Raw genomic sequence first — 6,067 nt, forward strand, 5'->3', positions numbered from 1 at the left:
ACTGCAGTGACTGCAGTCACGAAATTAAAAGATGCTTGCCCCTTGGAAGAAAAGCTATGACAAAGTTATGGTTTTTCCAGTCGTCATGTACAGATGTGAGAGTTGAACCACAAAGAAGGCTGAGTGCCAAAGAATTGGATGCTTTTGAGTTGTGGTGCTAAAGAAGACTCTTAGGAGTCCCTTGGACAGCAAGGAGATCAAACAAGTCAATCCTAAAGGAAATTAACCTGATTATTCATTGAAGGGCTGATGCTGAAACTAAAGCTCCAATGCTTTGGCCACCTGATGCGAAGAGCCAACTCAATTAAAAAGACCCTGATCCTTGGAAAGACTGGGGGCAGGAGAAGGGGGTGCCAGAAGATGAGATGGATGGATGGCACCACTGACACAATAGACATAAATTTGAGCAAATTCCAGGAGATAGTGAAGGACAGGGAAGCTTGGCATGCTACAGTCCATGGGGTCGCAAAGAGCTGGACACAACTGAGTGACTGAACAAGAAGAAACTAACAGCACTGTAAAGCAACTATACTCCAATAAAAATTAATTTAAAAAATAGTAGTTATCAGAGAGTAGGCATTCAGCAAATGTTAGTTCTTCCTCTTATTACCTATTAAGCTAAGTGACAAGGGAAGGGGAATGGGATGAAGATGGGGATGGGAGAAGAAAAGGACAGAAAATAGCTTACAAGATTGAAGGTTTTCAGAATTTAAAAATGCCCATTGCCACCTCAGAACTATAGGGGGGAAAAAATCTGTATGAGTTTGAAGGGTTGTTCAAGGAAAAGGTGTGGGGAAAGGTGGTATGTGAAGCTCACAGAACCCAGAGCTTTCTGATACACATTCTGAGTCATCATTCACTTTCATAACTATTTTGTTCACTGGGACAGAAGAGACGAGGAGAGCAGAAGGCAAAAGTACTAAAGAACCTGAATTGTCTAGTGGAGATGATCTGACAGGCAAAAACTACTCTGGGTTGATGGGAAATTAGGGGAGAGAAGGCAAATTTAGCACAGAGATGATTTCCTCATTGTTACTCAAATACAAGTGGACCTTTTCATGCTTGAGAATGAACAGGATTTTATTCTATTGACTCATTATTACTTTGGACAAACTGCCAATTTTTTTATTTAGCTTTCTAATCACAAAAGTACAAATTCTCTCAGAATGATTCTTAAAGTCTTCTACTTACACAGCTTTTAATTTACAAAGCACTTCTATACTTTTCTAAATTAATACAGATAAAAACCAGACTAAGTCATTATCACTAGCTCTGTTTTAAAAGAGCAAGTATTTACTGTTATATTTACTGCATGTCAGGCACTATACTAAATGCTTTACACGTATGTCTTACCTAATGCTCTGACAAACCTTTGAAGGTTATACTATCATCATCTGAGTCCAGAACAGCGGTCCCCAATCATCTTAGCACCAGAGACCGGTTTCATGGAAGATGATTTTTCCACGGACCTGGGTGGGAATTGGAGCAGATGGTTTCAGGATGATTCAAGTGTACTGCATTTAGTGTGCATTTTGTTTCCAATCTAATACTGCCACTGATCTGACAGGGGTACCAGTCCATGGCCTGGTGGGTGGGGACCCCGGTTCAGAAGAGAGAAGCTTAATAACTCTCCTAAAGTGACCCAGACAGTAAAGAGCAGAGCCAAGATTTGAACCCACACTGGTCTTATTTCAAAGCCCACTTCCTAACTCCTAATCACTGCTTTCTGCTGTTCTAGGATAATCAGATACACATTGTTTCCTAGTATGGCAATGGTTCAAACTTTCAGTTTGAACTCAGCCTAATTATTTACAGTCATGTAAACAACTGTTGTGAAATTATACAGAGATATTAACCATTTTGATGTTCATTTCCATACTGTGCTTTTAGAATTGCTCACGACAGATGTACGTCTCAACGTGTGTTCCCCTCCCCCAAGGTTATAACAATCTGTATAAGACCAATAACTGTTGAATAAAGTCCTAAAATACTGAAAGTACTTGATAATAGGCTAAGAATCTACTTCTTATTTACTTTTAATACAGTTTAATAGTCATAGGTAAGAAAATGTAAACACAAGTTTAGTGAAGGGTAGCTACCAACCTTTTGAATGGCTCAATAATGCAAAGGACAAAACCTGTTCATAAAAATGTGTTTTTATTTCATTAAAAAAAACAAACCTGTTCAATATCCCTCCCCCTCATGCAAACAGCTCTCATAGGAGATTCTTCAAATTTTACGTTTTTTCCATTCTGGCTCATTCTTTGTTTCCTCATCATCAGATTCAACTTGGGCAAACATGGTTTTGGGCTGAGTCCTAAAAGACAGTTAAAGAGAAGAGGAAAAATTTAGTCAGCAAGTGTGTATTGGACTTTGCTACTTTCATCAAGTAGAAGCACATTTGGGAGATCAATTACATCTCAATTATTAGAGAATCATTAACCTTCTGGCAAAGAAAAGGATAATGGAAATTTAATTATGTTCAGATTCTTTTAAAGGTTTTCCTTCTGTGGCAGACTATGTATGTTGTCCTTTCCTTAAATAAAATGAAAATGTATCAAATTCAGTGGAAACTCACACATCCATAACCACCCTCCACCTCAAACTTGGGCTAAATAACCAGGACTGTTTGGGAGGCCAAACTATAGTCACCAAGCAAGAATCTACAGTCTGTCTTTATAACTCTGTGGGCTGTTCCTAGACTTAAGTAGTCCAAATGCACTTGATTAGAGTGCACACAAACAGCAGAATCTGAGGTAAGAGTTTTCTTATTTCATGGGTTTAAAATGACAGATAACATATATGGTAACTTGGACCTGTCAGCAAAAGTAAAAAACAAAACGAATGAACATTCCTTCCACCAAACACCCAGATCAATGCATGCAAATATCCAGCACTGTAGGGTCTACCACTGAGCATCACTGGTGTAATACTGACATGCAGTACATCAAGCAATCTTTGCATCAGGACTTGTTGTGCTTTGTAAACATACCTGGTTCAATGTCATTCCTTTTTACATCATTCACACAGAAAATAATTGCAGGAAAATATCAGATGCTCATAATTTATGCCCCTCTCAGTCATGCTGGTTTCCTTTTAAAAGCAGGTCTACTGCATTATGAGGGAACATTAAAGCATGCTATCTGCAGATGATGTACTTTAGCTTACATCTTCATTTAGAGTTCAGTTCATAATATGAAGGTCATTGCAGAATGGTAAACTAATGTCAAAATCCCCTTTATCTGGCAAGTGAAACAAGGTTAAAACCTTATATTACTGACCAAGTGGTTGCCAGAGGGGAGGGGGTATAGAGAGGAGAGAAACAGGTGAGGGAGATGAAGAGGTACAAACTTACAGTTATAAAATATGAGTCACTGGTATGAAATGAGTGGAGAATAGGGTCAATAATTATGTAACACCTTTGTATGATGTCAGATGGTAACTAGACTTATCATGATGATCACTGTGATATGCATACAAATATCAAATCACTGTGCAGCGTACCAGAAACCAACACAGTGTTTTAGGTCAGTTATACTTCAAAACAAACAAATTCACAGAAAAAGAGATGAGATTTGTGGTTATCAGAGGTGGGGATGGAGGAGGAGAAATTGGAAGAAGGCAGTCGAAAACTTCCAAGTCAAAAGTTCAAAACTTCAAGTTAACTTCAAGTTGAATAAACTTCAAGTTAGAAGACAAATAAATACTAGGGATGCAATTTACCCCATGATAAATAGAATTAAAACTGCCTTATGCTATATATGAAAGTTGTTGAGAGGATAAATCCTAAGGGTTTTCATCACAAGGGAAAAATTTTTTTATCTATTTAATTGTGTGTCTGTATTAGATGATGGATGCTCGTTAAACATTGTGGTAATCATTTCATGATGTATGTAAATCAAATTGCTATCATACTTTAAACTCATACAGTGCTATATGTCAATTATATACATATATACATATGTATACATACATATATATACATATGCAAGGAAAAAACAACCCTTATTATTACTGTTCCCTGCTGCTTTATTATCCTGGGGAAGAAGCATAAACCATCCACTTTCCATACAGACACTGTTTCGATGCACGCCATGCACCAGAATTCCTCATGGACAAGTTAGTCATAGTTCCTATCTTTCCAGTCACTTGCCTAGAGCCCACACTGTCCCCATACACAATCCAGTTGGTTACATTTCTTGTTGTCACTTCAAGACACTGTTGTGACATCCATAAACAAGTCATAACTCTAACATTTCCAAAACCAGCTGCAGACTTTCATAGGTCATGAGTTGCTGAGTTACTAGAAAGCAGGGCCACTGACTTTCTAACATGCTACAACAAGGCAACTGGTGCTCATGACATATTTCATCTTTCTGGCAAAAATGTTGATCCTCTGGGTATAGACAAACCAGTACAGGAACAAATTTGTCTGGCTGAAAAAAATCCTCTGGAAGCCTGGAGCAGTGAGGAGCCCTCAAGCTAAGCCTCGGGCTGGGGATTCATTCCCAGTTTGGCCCCTGACTGGCTTTGTCACCTGGAACAGGTGTTTCCCCTCTCAAGGGCTTGGTTTCCTACTCCACTAAATGTGGAGCTTGAACTTGATTAGTGGGTCCCAAAGGGCTAAAGGCCCAGGGTGGATGAGGATGAAGTGTGTGTTTTTAACATTAACGCAAGTATAACACAAACAGAGAAGTGCATTATTTCATACATGTACAGTTCTCTGGATTTTCACAAAGTCTATGTGCCGTGGAACCAACACCCTGAAGAAGAAACAGCATGACTAGCTCCCAAGCCCCTCATATTCCCTTCGAGTCACTAACCCCCTGACCCAGGGTCACCGTATCCTGACTCCTGGTCTCACAGAGCAGCTGCACCTGTGTCCGTCCTGTCTCTGTAGGGTGCCTAGAGTGTGCGTTATTTTGTGCCTGGTTTCCTCTATTTCGCACCATCCATGGCGCTCAGGAGCGTCCCTGGTGGCTCAGAGGGTAAAGCACCTGCCTGCAAAGCAGGAGACCCAGGTTCTATCCCTGGGTTGGGAAGATCCCCTGGAGAACGAAATGGCAAACCCACTCTGGTACTCCTGCCTGGAAAATCCTAAGGACAGAGAAGCCCCAGGCTATAGTCCATGGGGTCGCAAAGAGTTGGATATGACTGAGTGACTTCACTTTCACGGTGATCAGACGGTAAAGAATCCACCTGCCATGCAGGAGACCTAGGTTCGATCCCTGAGTTGGGAAGATCCCTTGGAGGAGAGAATGGTAACCCACTCCAGTATTCTGGCCTGGAAAATTTCATGGACAGAGGAGCCTGGCAGGCTACAGTCCATGGGGTCGCAAAGAGTTAGACACGACTGAGCAACTTTCACTTTCACTTTCTTTCATAGTGCAATGTGTACTGAGGATGTTTGCAACAATATACTCCAAAAAATACACACACACACAAAATGAAGGCAATACTGTGAATTTTACCATGAGTTAAAATGTGTTTAAGTGAAATATCCTTTATGTTGAGATAATGCTCTTCTATCTACTTTGTAATAAAATGTGCTGGAAGTTTAAAAACAAATCCTTAGAACTAGCTATTTAATTTCTAAGAGATTAGAAAGAACAAGGTCTTCTAAAGATAGCTGGGAATGCTTCATAGCTCATCAGAGTTAGCTGCAATGAGAAAAGCCCTTATGAAGTTGTAGTGTCGCTTTTTTGGGATATAAAAAAAGAAACTGAATGACAGGTCACAGGAAGAAAACCTAGAGCTTGAAAAGGCTATTTCATTTCTGTAGTCACTTTTTCTTTTTCTTATAATCCACCTACTTCCAGAAGTATTTTTAGTAGGTTAGTGGCAAACACTGAAGGGCATAGAATCAATGGATCTCTTTAACAAGAGGCAGAAAAGCAGTAATGATGGCAAAGAGGCATGGGAGAACGCTTTGTGTGAATGGAGACATTGTATAATCTTGATTGATGTGGTGATTACAGGTGTATACATTTATCAAGATTTGAAAAGGGTGCATTTTGTATTTTATTGTAAATAAACTATACCTCAATAAAATTGAATTATAAAGAAA

Source organism: Cervus canadensis, chromosome X, assembly GCF_019320065.1.
Source record: "Cervus canadensis isolate Bull #8, Minnesota chromosome X, ASM1932006v1, whole genome shotgun sequence".
Lineage (NCBI taxonomy): Eukaryota > Metazoa > Chordata > Mammalia > Artiodactyla > Cervidae > Cervus > Cervus canadensis.